This window comes from Rhinolophus sinicus, chromosome 17 (genome assembly GCF_057876585.1).
Source record: "Rhinolophus sinicus isolate RSI-liver-muscle chromosome 17, RSI-T2T, whole genome shotgun sequence".
NCBI classification, from domain to species: Eukaryota; Metazoa; Chordata; class Mammalia; order Chiroptera; family Rhinolophidae; genus Rhinolophus; species Rhinolophus sinicus.
In genome coordinates this window covers 182,264,464-182,278,092 of record NC_142517.1, presented here as the reverse complement: position 1 = coordinate 182,278,092, position 13,629 = coordinate 182,264,464, and the positions used below count along the sequence as shown (strand labels likewise).

At 37.8% G+C, this 13,629-nt stretch overlaps 1 protein-coding gene across 1 annotated transcript in view; it reads left to right on the top strand.

The window, feature by feature from the left end:
• The first annotated feature begins 153 nt into the window (after window positions 1-153).
• The window catches only part of FTCDNL1 (formiminotransferase cyclodeaminase N-terminal like), a 74,878-nt gene continuing 61,402 nt past the window's right edge, over window positions 154-13,629 (top strand). Inside the window, exons 1-2 of the mRNA XM_074339735.2 lie at window positions 154-306; window positions 1,640-1,708. The gene's annotated coding sequence lies outside the window, so the exon portion shown is untranslated. The remainder of the gene's footprint in view (window positions 307-1,639; window positions 1,709-13,629) is intronic.

Sequence of the window (13,629 nt, the reverse complement as noted above, 5' to 3'; positions counted from 1 at the left end):
GCGCAGCGTGCGTAAGGAAGGAGCGGTGTGCGCGAAATTCGACTCGGGTTCACGGAGGGGGCGGTGGAGGGGCGTGGCCCGAAGGACGTTTGTGATTGGTGGGTTCTGACAGCCGGGAAGTTCGAACAAAAGTCTGGGAAAGAGTCGGAGAAGAGCAAAGAAATGGTTTGAGCCAGACAACAAACTAGAAGGCCGACAATTGTGACGCATGCGCAGCAGCAAAAGCGGCCTGAAGGTCGCTGTCCGGTAATACGGTATAGAGTTTTGAGTAGACCATGCACCTGTTTCAGTAGGCTCACCTTTCAGGTGAGGGTTTTCTAGTCTTTTGAGCCTTAAAAGAGACACAATCCCAAAGATATAAATGGAATAATCCTTTCCTGTAGAGAAATCTGTAGGAAGTCTTCTGCATGCCCTGGGTAAAGGGAATCTCCCTCTTCTCATACCATCGAGTTTTTTTTGTAGATATATGAAGAATCTAGGTTCACAACAATCTATGGTTAGATATGAAGTCTAATGCATCTCTGATTGGTAGCGGGGAACAGGACATGTAGACTGGGACAGGAAAAATGGGGGCAAGACAATACTTGTTACACATTTGCTGTTGGTGGTGTTTGCAGCTAACGGGATTGGCTACTTTAGGGTTTTCAAAAACTAGTTTGAGCAGTGGGAAAATCATAGGTGTCCAACAACCATTCATGGCGAGTTGTGTAAGAATAATATTTGGCCAAGTGTATGCTAAAGATAGAGACGGAAGGGGGAAGGATCTAGTATTTTAAACTCAAAAGCTTGTGAGGCATGGCACTGTAAAGAACCTTGTAGGAGAGAATATTAGTGAGAATTATAAAAAGTTTAGCCAACATTTATTTAGGCCTTCCTATCAGCAGGACTCAAACTCAGCACTTCATATATTAACTGTCCTGAGTCTATATATGCATGTGTTTAAACACACATACTGTTTTATTTGTTCCGCATATCAAATATTAACAATAGCCTTGAAGTAAGAACACAAATGAGCAAATGATAAAATATAATTTTCATATAAATGTGTGTATATATATATATATACTTAGTGACTTCGTAGAAGTGTAATATGCTATCATACTCTGGTCTAAATTATTCAGTTCTAGCTGACATCATAGTAGTATAAACAATCAAAAATATTTAATTAATATTACTAATTAATCCACTAAGTAGATCTGCTGCTTTTTGAAAATAACAGGTTAAAAAAAGCAAAGGCTAATATATGATAATGAATATATAACCATATTCAGGCAACCAACCTTCACTCTATTTTGCAAACCACATACATGTTGTTACTTTCTCTTGTTAGGTAGAGAATTACTGAAATATAATCCAAAATCCCCTGCATGTTTATGTACTCCAAACACAGCTTTTGATTTTTGTGGTTTTGTTTTTAGGTTGACATTTTAATTGAATGTATCACTATTGAAGAGGATAGAGAGTTCTTGTGTTTTAGGAAGAAAATTAATTGTAGTAAAGCTAAATATTGCAAAGTTGTTTCAGTGTCTTTAATGTGATTGAGGTCTTTGAGAAATACAAATAAAAATTTAAAGGGCAGAGTAAAGAAGTAAACTGAAGTTAGCACAAGTTTTTTTGTTTGTTTTTTCCCATGGTCAAGGATTTACACAACCCTACAGGAGCCACTTCCAGAGAGAGTTACAGTTCTCAGTTCATTGGTTGATTTATGGTAAGTCATAGAAATTGTAATTCCTTCTCATAGGTCCCATTGATGTTACTGTAATATCTGTTTTTCTCATTCCAGCTCCTCTTCCTTTTTCCAGGAAGACCAGTTTTGGAAATCACTACTACTTTTCTAACATCCATAGGTGCAGATAGCCCAGTACTTTCCCCCTTTATTCTCTCTTAGAGCTGGGATTTGCTTCCCCACAAGAGGCCTTATATACACAAAGTGTGACCAGTTGTTTGAGTCTACCTTCCTTTTTAGTAGATAGAGATCTCCACAGGGATTTTATTAGGTTTATAGTGTGCAAAAGACTACAGCTCTTCTCTGGATTCTTGACAGTTCTCAGGGGATCCTGTGGGGCTCTCAGAATTCTTGTTATATGACCCAATATAATAAATAGAAAAAGTTGCAAAATTAGAATTTGAAAAAGGCTAATTTTCATAAGAAAGCACATTAAAATGTCACACTATAATATCTACAGAAGCTAGGCCTACATCGTAAATAGTAAAATGGGCCACATGTAATCAATAGGGAGTGGTAAACGTGTAGCAAACTAGAGGGACATATCAGATTTGAAGGAGGTAGTCATGTCCACTACAAGTCACTTATAAAATGAAGGCAACATTTTGCCAAACATTCAATTTTTTCAAGAGAAATTAGATACACAGATACTTATGTGTCATTTCCCAATTTATAAATGTTGACAACTAATTGAAATTGCTTTTAAAACATTGTGTCAAGTTAAATGCATACATTGGTGAAATTTGGCCTGTGGGCCACAAATGTGTAATTTCTCTACTAAAAGATAAAATGAATGGATACAGGAAGGCAGAGAATAGTGGGAAAAGACAGACCTTAAATGTGGGTTTCTGTAGAAGACGGTATGAAAGGAATGGGGAAAAAGACTAAGCAGTTTATCGTGGGATTTGAACTGGATCCCATTTGATGTTCTTTGAGAGATGCCAATAAATGTTTTAATTCATTTCAATTATTCTTGGTTTGGGACAGGTAGGTGTTTGTGTGTGTGTGTGTGTGTGTGTGTGTGTGTGTGTGTGTTTTAGTAGCCTCTGTGCTGAAATGGACATGGAGAGGAGCAGGCTTCATATGAAGTTTGCAACTCTAGTATATAATTTTGCCCCCCAAATGACTGATAAAACAAAACTGGGAAGTAAAGACATTTGGGGATTTGAAAGATTATTTTTTGTCTACTCTCACTAGTTAAGCAATACCTTTTACACTGCTTTTGTAGAATATGATTTAAACATCAGCTTCAGCAAAATCCATGCTTCAGCAAAGTACAAATCTCTATAAACCAAGACCTTGCAATAACAAGTTGGCAACCCTTATTCCCCGCTGGAGTGGTATCAGTAAAGCGAGTTAAAATCAAAGGTTTATATAAGATATAGAGTCATAAAACATAATATGAAAAATTCCAGGTTTTATTTGAAAACCTCTTGTTGTACCAAGAATGAGGTAAATCTCAAATTGAATGAAAAAAGACAACAAATAGATACCACAATGAGATGTCCGAGATGTTAGAATTATCTGACAAAGATTTTAAAAAAAATGCAACAAGCAGTTATAAACACACTTGAAACAAAATTTAAACATAGAAAGTTCGAACAAATAAATTGAAAAATCTCAACAATAAAATAGAGACTATAAAGAAGAACCTAAAAACAAAACAAAACAAAAACAAACAAACAAAAAACCCATAGTGGATAGGCTTCAAAACAGAAAGTAGGGAATAGAGGAAAGAACAGTGAACCTGAAGATAGAGTAATAGAAATTACATAATCTGAGAGTGAAAATAAACTGAAAAAATAAAATAAACACAGCCTTAGGGGCTTGTGAGACCATCACAAAAGTTCTAACATTTGTGTCATTAGAGTTTAGGAGGAGAGCAGAAAGAGAGTAGGACTGAAAAAGTACATAAACAAATAATGGCTGAAAAGTTTCCAAATTTAGCAAGAGACATAACCTACAGATTCAAGAATCTGAGTGAACCCCAACAAGATAAATCCAAAAAACAAAACCCTATACAAAAACCTATAAAAAGCCAATACAAATCATAGCTAAATGTGTGGAAACGAAAGGCAATTTACACCTTACTTATAAGGCAAAAGCAATTTAAATGATAGCACTGGAGACATGTAGGGTAATGAAACTATTCAGTGTGATACTGTAATGATGGATATATGGCACTATATATTTGACAAAATTCATAAAATGTAAAACACAAAAGTGAGCCCTAATATAAACTATGAACTTTAGTTAATAATAATGTATCAACATTGGCTCATCAATTGCAGCAAATGTACCAGCTAATGGAAGATGTTAGTAGCAGGGAAACTAAGGTGGAGGGCTAGGGGGAACATGGGAACTCTCTATACTTTCCACTCAATTTTTCTATAAACCTGAAACTGCTCTAAAAATAAAGTCACTAATTTAAAATTTCACTAAGCAGTATGTATACAATTCATGCACTTTAATAAAAAAATTTTTAATTGTGCTTTGAAAAAAATGGTTATTGAAGTAATTCCCAGAAATAAAGGCAGTCCAGGGCTTCAGGGACTGAAATTATAGATTTGATTTTTCTTTTGTTTTCTTTGTTTTTATTCTCTGGTAGGTAGGCAGGTTTTCTTCACATGTAAGGAATCACGACATTCCCTCTTTCCCCACTCCCTAAAGGCCTAGATTGATATTTGAGGCTGGTGGCAGTAGGGGAATCTGGGATACTAAATCAACAAGGAAATTATATTGAAGCCTTGAAATGTGGTGACTTATGTGATAATAAAATAACTGGCAAAACTGTTGTCTGCAGTAAGATGAAAAATGAGCCTAATGAAATTTTTAAAAATTAAACTTATTTTCCACTAATTGTAGATTTATGTGCTGTTATAGAAATAATAGAGACCCTGCGTTCCTCCCTCCTTTCTTCCCTCTCCTCTGGCAAGCTCTGATCTTTTACTGCTTCCATAATTTTGCCCTTTGTGGAATGTCATATAGTTGAAATTGTATAGAACGTTGGCTTTTCAGATTGACTTCTTTCACTTAGCAATGTGCACTTATGTTCCCTCCGTGTTTTTGTTTTTTTCTTTTCATGGCACAATAACTCATTTCTTTTCATTGCTGGACAGTATTGCATTATATTGATGTACCACAGTTTTAATCCATTTACCAATGAAGGACATCTTGGTTGCTTTCAAGTTTTGGCAACTATGAATAAAGCTGCCATAAATACTCATGTACAGGTTTTTGTACGGACATAAGTTTTCAAGTCATTTGGGTAAATACCAAGGAGAGTAACTGCTGGATTGTGTGGTAAAAGTATGGTTAGTTTTTTGGGAAACTGTCTTCCAAAGTGGCTGTGCCATTTTGCATTTCCACCAGCAACAAAAGAGGGTTCCGGTTGCTTCACATCCTCACCAGCATTTGGTGTTGTCAGTGTTTTTATTTTAGCTATTCTAATAGATGTGTAGTGGTATCTAATTGCTTTACTTTGTAATTCTCTGATGATATATGATGTTGCTTGTCCTTTATGTGCTGATTTGTCATCTGTATATCTGTTTTGGTGAGCTGTCTGCTCAGGTCTTTCGTTCATTTCTAATTGGGTTGTTTGTTTTCATATTGTTGAGTTCTAAGAGTTCTATATAGATTTTAGATACAATCCTTTATCGGATATGTGTTTTGCAAAATTTTTTCCTAGCCTGTGGAGTGTCTCTTCATTCTCTTAACAGTGTCTTTCAAAAAGTAGAATCTTTTAGTTTTAATGAAGCCCAACTTATCAATTTTTTCTTTCATGGATTATGCTTTGAGTGTTGTATTTAAAAAGTCATCACCAAACCTGAGGTCACCTAGATTTTTTTCATTTGTTATCTTCTAGGAGTTTCATAGTTTTTCATTTTACATTTATGTCTATGATACATTCTGAGTTAATTTATGTGTAGGATATAAGATCTGTGTCTAGATTTATTTTTTTACATGAAGATATACAGTTACTCCAGCATTATTTGTTGAAAAGACTAACATCATTTGACTATATTAGTATGGTTCTATTTTGGGACTCTCTATTCTGTTCCATTGGTCTTGTCAGTAGCCTTTTAATAATTTCCCTTATTTGCTCATGCTTATTTGAGTTGAATTTTTACAGTTGCAGCTGAAATATCACAAATTAATTCGAGCACTTGATACATGCCAAGTACTGTACTAATAATCTCTTTACATAAATTCAAACACAACAGTATTTTGAAATAAATGAGAAAACTGGGTTTGCAAGTTTAAATAACATGTCCAAGATCATACCATTAATAAGTAACCCAGGTCTATACGGTACTACCTGTCAAATATGACTTTGTTATTCCTCACTCAAACTATTAAGACGGATTCATCTAAACAGCAACTTTCTCATGCCAGTTTGATACTTTTTCCTATTCCACTATTCTAGAGTATTTTCCTATTCCAGACTATTCTAATAGTCTGTCTTCCACTAATTACTGCCTTTAATTACACCATCGTTGCCTTCTAAATTAAATACTGTCCCCTTAGCCAGTATTTAAAGCTTAACTTACTTCTCCAGCTTTTTAAAAATACTCTCTTACATGCTCAGTGGGACTACTCTATAACCTCGTTTTACCCCCGCTGTTTTACTATATCCGGATGTGACCTAACCTATTTCTTATGCTTGCTGCATCTCCAAGGGTTGAATTTTTTTTTGTCAGAATCCATCTCAAATGCCATCCTCTCCCTTGAACCTTTTCAATTTTGTCCCCCCACCTCACCCTAATACTGGAACTGAGAGCTCCCTTTTTAAAATAACCAAAGCATCTCGCTCACCCCTCCATTGTGGCACATCTGACGCCTTGTGTTTCAGATATTGAATTTGACTTCTTCTTACTACTAGACTGTCACCTCCTTGATATCTTGTATACAGTGTAGAAGCTGGAATTCATTTTGAAAATTTTATCAAGTACATAATATCTGTACCAAAAATAGCACTAAATGCTGGGATGGCAAAGATAAAAGACATAACCACTGCCTTAAAAGTGTTTATAGTCTGGGAGAAGAAGCCAGACTAGAATGCAATTACTTTTCTGTAATTCAAGTTCTAATATGAAAGTAAACCTCCAGTATCGTGGGTTGGAGCACAGAGTATGGAGTACTTACTTAATGCAGTTTGAGTTTGGGAAAGAGAGAAGACTTATCAGAAGACAACAAACAGGAGTTACGCCTGCTGAATTAACAATATATGCAATAGCAGAAAGACCACAAAGAGCATCTGTGGGGACAGAGCCAGAAGTGCAGTTTCCAGGCCCTCGGCCTCACGTGGAAAGGTGCTGGCTCAGGTAGTAAATGGCCATCAACTGTGATTGGATGGCCATCAGCTGTGGCTAGTTGGCCGTCAGCTGTAACCAGTGAGTCATTGGCCACTAATATAACTGCTGTGGCTATGCTAGGAGAAAATGGGGGCTAGCAGGAAGATGGTGGCTGAGCTGGCAAGAGCGGATTGCAGTTAGCACAGCGGGTTGCGGACAGTGTGGATACAGCCTCCAGTGAGACTATAGTGCCGCCAGCGAGAATATAGTGGCATGATTCCCCTATCTATGGCTCCGTGGGTGTTCCTTTTTGGCCTCACCATGTCCTGCGTTCTTATGTGGGGAGCGGGAGCAGAGACCCCGCAGGCCGCCCCGCACGACAGCATCACACCTTTGGAGTGCAAGTATAATAGTTCAGATTAGCTCTACTCTAGTGTTTCCAAGGATGAAAAGGTAGGGAGGGTCCATGTATTAAAGAAATTTCTGAATCTTGCAAAGGAATTTGTATCATTATCCTATGGACATGAAAGTCAATGTAAGGTTTTCAGCAAGGAAACTTCATGATCTCACTTATGCTTACATGGGTCACTCTGATCCATCTAATAGATTGGATAGTAGATGGGAATTAGCTGAGACTAATGATAGGAAAGAAGACCAGCTAGCATTATGTTACAGTAGACTAGGTTAAATAGTATTAGGATCCTAATAGGCCAAAGGAAAAGAGGACATATTTGAGAAATATTTAGGAGATAGAATTTATAAGACTTGATGGGGTAATTCTTTAAGACTTCATATTCTCTACACCTGGGGATTCATTTAAACAGCAACTTTCTCATGCCAGTTTGAAGAGATACATTTTCCTATTCCACTGTGTAAATTACTGAGACCCCTCTCCTCATCACTGATAGCCACCTTGCCAAGAGACCTACCACCAAAGGAACTCTCCAAGGAGGTTCTGTCTTACTACCAGAGCCTCTGCCGTTCACACTGCCCAACTTGGGAGAGATGTACTTCTAAAACTCATTTTTTCTTAGAAATAATGTTAAAAGATAGGTACTTAGGTACATCATGTGTTAAATGTCCCCTAACTGTTTATGGCGCTTCGATTACAGGTTCTAAACAAACTTCTCTTAAAAAAAAAAACAAAAAAAAACTTGAAAATTAAGTTGAGGGCTTCTTATACATTCTTGTGTATCAAGGAGTGGTGATACCTCAGCAAGAGGAATATTTTATTGTTGACATTCTTTAGGATTGCTGTCACATAATAGTAATAATAATAACGATGATGGTGATAATAATAACTAGAACTGTTTTTAGTCTGTTTTATTATTGTCTTTAAATTTTCTTGCAGCTAATGTATCCCTTGTTGCCTGCTCCTAGAGTTGGTTTTTCCACTCTCCCCTCAAACCCATTACTTGGTACGCCACTGCTCATATATGAATTAGAACTTGGGAAATGGAAATTAGATTTACCTTATAAGACAAGGAAGAATTCTAAAGGGGGAAAAAAAGCCTGGATGTGAATTTATGTTCTCCATTTTACTAACAAAATAATCTGGGGCTAGTAACAACTTCCTTGAGCCTCAGTTTTTCCCATCATTAAAATAGGGTTAAAATATCTATTTTGTTGCACATTAAATAATGTAAAATATTTAAAGCACCTGGCATTTAGCTTATATTCTCAACAAATATTAATTCTCTTCTGTTGTAAACATTGTCATATTTCCTGGCTGCCCAGGATGTTTTGAACGTTATTTGCTGGGTTTAGGGACTTTCCAATCTTAATGTAAGTGCTGCTTCCCCAAAGTAATCTGCAAACTAAATCTCCAGACTCTTACAGAGAGGGCACAGACATGTGATCTAGACGTCAACGTTCAGCACACCTGCCTCAGACTTTGATTGGAAGTTAGTAGCATGAGCAAGGAAAGATTCTGCTTGGAAACCAAACTGCTGATAAAGGCATCTGACATTTGGGGGTGGCAGTGCTTGAAAGGTGAAATTCCTAGTGTAGAAGTGGCCTTGGTGGGCAGTGTGAGTGGCAGCAGTTGCTTTTAGTGTTTGTTGGGGCCCTAGTCAGTGGTGGTGTGACTTCCTCATCAGGCCAGTTTCTACGGCATGGTTGTAGGCATTGTTCCTGAAAGCTTAGTTCCATACCTCTTTCAACAGCCTCCAATTCTCTCCTCTTAAATTTTCTGCTCACTCAGCCAGAATCAGGTTCTGTTACTTACAACTTTGAACCCTGACTGGTCCATATTTTTTCATTGGTATTGTTACCTGTAAGAGGCCAAGAAGAATGTCAAGCAGTAATTGTGGGGACAGAGTCCCAGAGAGCAGTGTCCAGACTCTCAGCCTCACGTGGAAAGGTGCTGGCACGGTTATTGGATGGCCATCAGCTGTGGCTGAGTGTTTATCAGCTGTTACCGGTTAGCCATTAGTCACTGATATAACTGCCATGGCTATGCTAGGGGTTGGTTGGTTTGTTCGTTGTTTGGCAGAGAAGCAGACGGCGGATTGCGCATCGTGTGGAGCCTGCTTCCTGTGTCTCCAACCCAGCCGCCAGCGAGAATATCTTGGTATGACTCCCCTATCTATGGCTCCGTTGGTGTTCCTTTTTGGCCTCACCACATCCTGTGTTCTTGTGTGGGGAGTGGGACCAGAGACCCCGCATGAAAATAATAATATAATTCTAGAAAGCAAATCATAGAAAAGTTTATTGAGCTAAAATTGAGTGGAAATGGAAGAATATAGCTTTTGAGGAAATTATATTTAATATTACAATACTTTTGCCATGTTTCTCTTCCTCTATTAGTACTGGGAATAGTTAAGTGAACTTAGATTTTCATGTTCCCCAAAAGAAATTATTTCAGAACCAGTTTATAAAAAAAAAAAAAAAAAAAAAAAATTAATCCTTCGATAATAATTTTGCAGAGCAGCCCCAAGTGAGTTTACCAGATCAAGTCAAAGCCAGAATCAAAATAAATAAGGCATTAGATAGCATATTACATTTCTGGAGCTCAACTCAGTTCCTGTAATCTCTTAGCAGCAGTAACAGAGTGGCAGCTCTCACTCATTGCAATAGGGAAATAATAAAGCAAGAGTAAAATTGCTGTTGCAAAATGAAGCACATCACTGCATTTCCATCTAATACACTATAGTTCATGAATCTCCCAGGAGCCAGAAAAACACAGGGAAGTCTTTAAAAGCAAATCCAGATGTCAGCCATCACCTTAGCAGTGCTTTAATTATCAAAAAACAAAGGAATAACTCCTTATGTACATTCTAAGCAGGTGTTCTTTCACAGAAAACAGAATAGCTGAAGAAACAGCTGTGGCATTTTATCTGCTTCAAGACTAGGGAACAGAACTACAACCTAAATAACAGACTACCTAGAGGGCGCATAGATAAATCACAATTATTAGAATTTTGCAAGTAATAATCTATGAAACAATGATTAATTAATATTAATTACTCCATCTTACAGGTGGGAAAACTGCATGCCTTGTAAAACAGCCATTTCTAATCAAAGTCTCTCAGTCTTTGCCAAGTTCATTACATAATGAATTTATTTTGTCATATATTTTAAGTATACTGTATAGCATGGGGTGGTTTTTTAGAAAACATTGATATATCTTATCACAAATAATCTATTTTCATTTTAGGAGAATTAGACAATAAAAATAAGCAAAAAGGAAACCATCTCTAATAACTGCTAAATGTTTATATCGGGATTTTAAAACTGAGTCCATGGTTGGGCTTCAGGGGATCTATGAACCTTTGAAACTAAGTAAAAAATGACTGTGTACATTTTTTAAAAAAATATTTTTATTAAAAACATAGTTAGCATACAATATTATATTAGTTTCATGTGTACACCATATTTATTCAACATTTATATACCTAAAGAAGTGATCACCATGGTAAGTCCAGCAAGCATCTGACACTGTAATATGCTATCACAATATTATTGACTATATGCCCTATGCTGTACATTACATCCCCATGACTTATGTTATACCTGGAAACTTGGACCACTTATTGCCCTTCACTTTCCCCCCCTTTTTAATTTTTAAATTATAGTTGGCATTCAATATTATTTTATACTAATTTCAGGTTACAGCACAGTGGTTAGACATTTACAAAATTAAAGAAGTGATCCCCCTGACTACTGTAGTACCCACCTGGCACTATACATAGTTATTACAATATTATTGACTATACTCCTTATGTTATACCTATATCCCCATGACTACTGTGTAACGACCAATTTGTACTTCTTAATCCCTTCCCCTTTTTCACCTACACCCCTAACCCCCTCCCATCTGGCAACCATCAAAATGTTCTCTATATCTATGAGTTTGTTCTTTAGATTCCACATATAAGCAAAATCACATTGCATCTGTCTTTCTCTGACACTACACTCAGCACAATACCCTCCAGGTCCTTCCATTCCACTGTAGACATCAAGAGCCCATTCCCTTCCCTGGCCAAGCAATATTCCATTGTATGGCTGTACCACCTACTATTTATCCATTCTTCCCATCGACAGACACCCAGGCACCTCCACATCTTGGCCATTGTAAACAATGCTGCAATGAACATATGGATGGATGCACATGTCCCCTTGAAGTAGTGTTTTGGGTTTCTTTGGGTAAATACCCTAAAGTGGGATTACTGGGTCCTTCTTAGTCTCTTGTTATAAGTATTTTGTCTGGTATAAGTATTGCTATCCCAGCTTTTTTCTTTTTCATTTCCATTTTCATGAAATAACTTTTTCTATCCCTTTACTTTCAGTCTGTGTGTGTCTTTCAATCTGAAGTGACTCTTGTAGGCAGTATACGAGTGAGTATATGAGGGTTTTGTTTTCTTATCCAGTCTTCCACTCTGTTTTTGATTGGAGCATTTAATCCACTTACATTGGAAGCAATTGTTGATAGATATGTAGTTATTGCCATTTTATTCATATTTTTTAATCTCCTCCCACTTCCCCCCCGCCCCCCCATTTAAAGGAGTCCCTCTGACATTCCTTGTAATACTGCTTTGGTAGTGATGAACTCCTTTAGCTTTTTCTTGTCTGGGAAGCTCTTTATCTGTCTCTTGATTTTAAATGACAGCCTTACTGGGTAGAAAACCCTTGGTTGTAGGTCCTTTTTTTTCATCATTTTGAATATTTTGTGCCAATCCCTTCTGGCCTGCAATGTTTCTGTTGAGAAATCAGCTGACAGTATTATGGAAGCTCCCTAATAAATTACCAGTTCTCTTTCTCTTGCTGCTTTTAAAATTCTCTCTTTGTATTTAATCTTTTCCATTTTAATTGTAATGTGTCTTGGTATGGGTCTGTATAGGTTCATTTTGTTTGGGACTCTGTGCTTTCTGGGCTTGTATGTCTATTTCCTTTGCCAGTTTAGGAAGTTTTCAGTCACTATTTCTTCAAATAGGTTCTTAATCTTTTGCTTTCTCTCTTCTTCTGGTACCCCTATGATGCGAATGTTGTTACACTTGATGTTGTCCCAGAGGTCTCTTAAACTATCTTCATTTTTTTTGGATTCTTTTTTCTTTTTGCTCTTCCAATTGGGTGTTTTCTGCTACCTTGTCTTCTAAATTGCTGATTTGATCCCCTGCTTCATCTAGTCTGCTGGTGATTCCTTCCAGTGCATTCTTCATTTCAGTTATTGTATTCTGCATTTCTGACCGGTTATTTTTTTATGGTTCCTATGTCCTTTTTTATGCTTGCTACCTCTTTGTTGAAATTTGCACTAAGTTCTTTGAGCATTCTTATAACCATTGTTTTGAACTCTGTATCTGATAGGTTGCTAGCCTCTATTTTGTTTAGTCTTTTTCTGGAGTTTCTCCTGTTCTTTCATTTGGGATGTATTTCTTTGTTTCCTCATTTTGGCTGCCTTTCTGTTTTTTGTTTCTATGTATTAGGGCAGCTATGTCTCCCAGTCTTGCCAGGTGACCTTATGTAATAGGTGTCCTGTGGGGCCCAGTGGCACAGTCTCCCTAGTCACCTGACCTGGATGCTCCCAGAGTGTCCCTTGTGTGGGTTGTGTGTGCCCTTCTGTTATAGATGAGACTTGACTGCTGTTGGCACATCAGTGGGTGGTATTAACCCTCAGGCTGACTGGTGGTGGTGTTTGGCCACATCCACAGCTTACAGGCTGCTGTGTGGGGGGCTTACACCCATGGAGCGGGATTCACCCCAGTGGGCTCTAGTGCCTGTTGAGACCAACCCTTGTGAGTGCTACTTGTGGGACTAATTGGGTGGTGTTCTGCTGTGGTCTGAAGCCAACCTCAAAGTATGTTGGTTCTGGGGCCTCTTGGGAGGAGCTACGGTGCAGGCCCAGGTCAGCCACTACCTGTAAACAGCCGGGGACTACCTGGTAGTAGCTACAAAGCGATGCATGGTTGGTCGTTGCCTGTGCTGTATCTGGAGGCACATGGGAGAGGCCACACTGCTAACCCAGAACAGCTGCCATTGGCACTGGGTCTGGGGGTAGCTCCGTAAAAAGCCAGGATATTCCTAGGCTTGCTGTCACCAGCCAACTCCCTTAAGGTTCAGCCACTGACAAAGCCTGGTGCAGTAGGCAAGTTGGGTGAGGCAGTTTCTCAA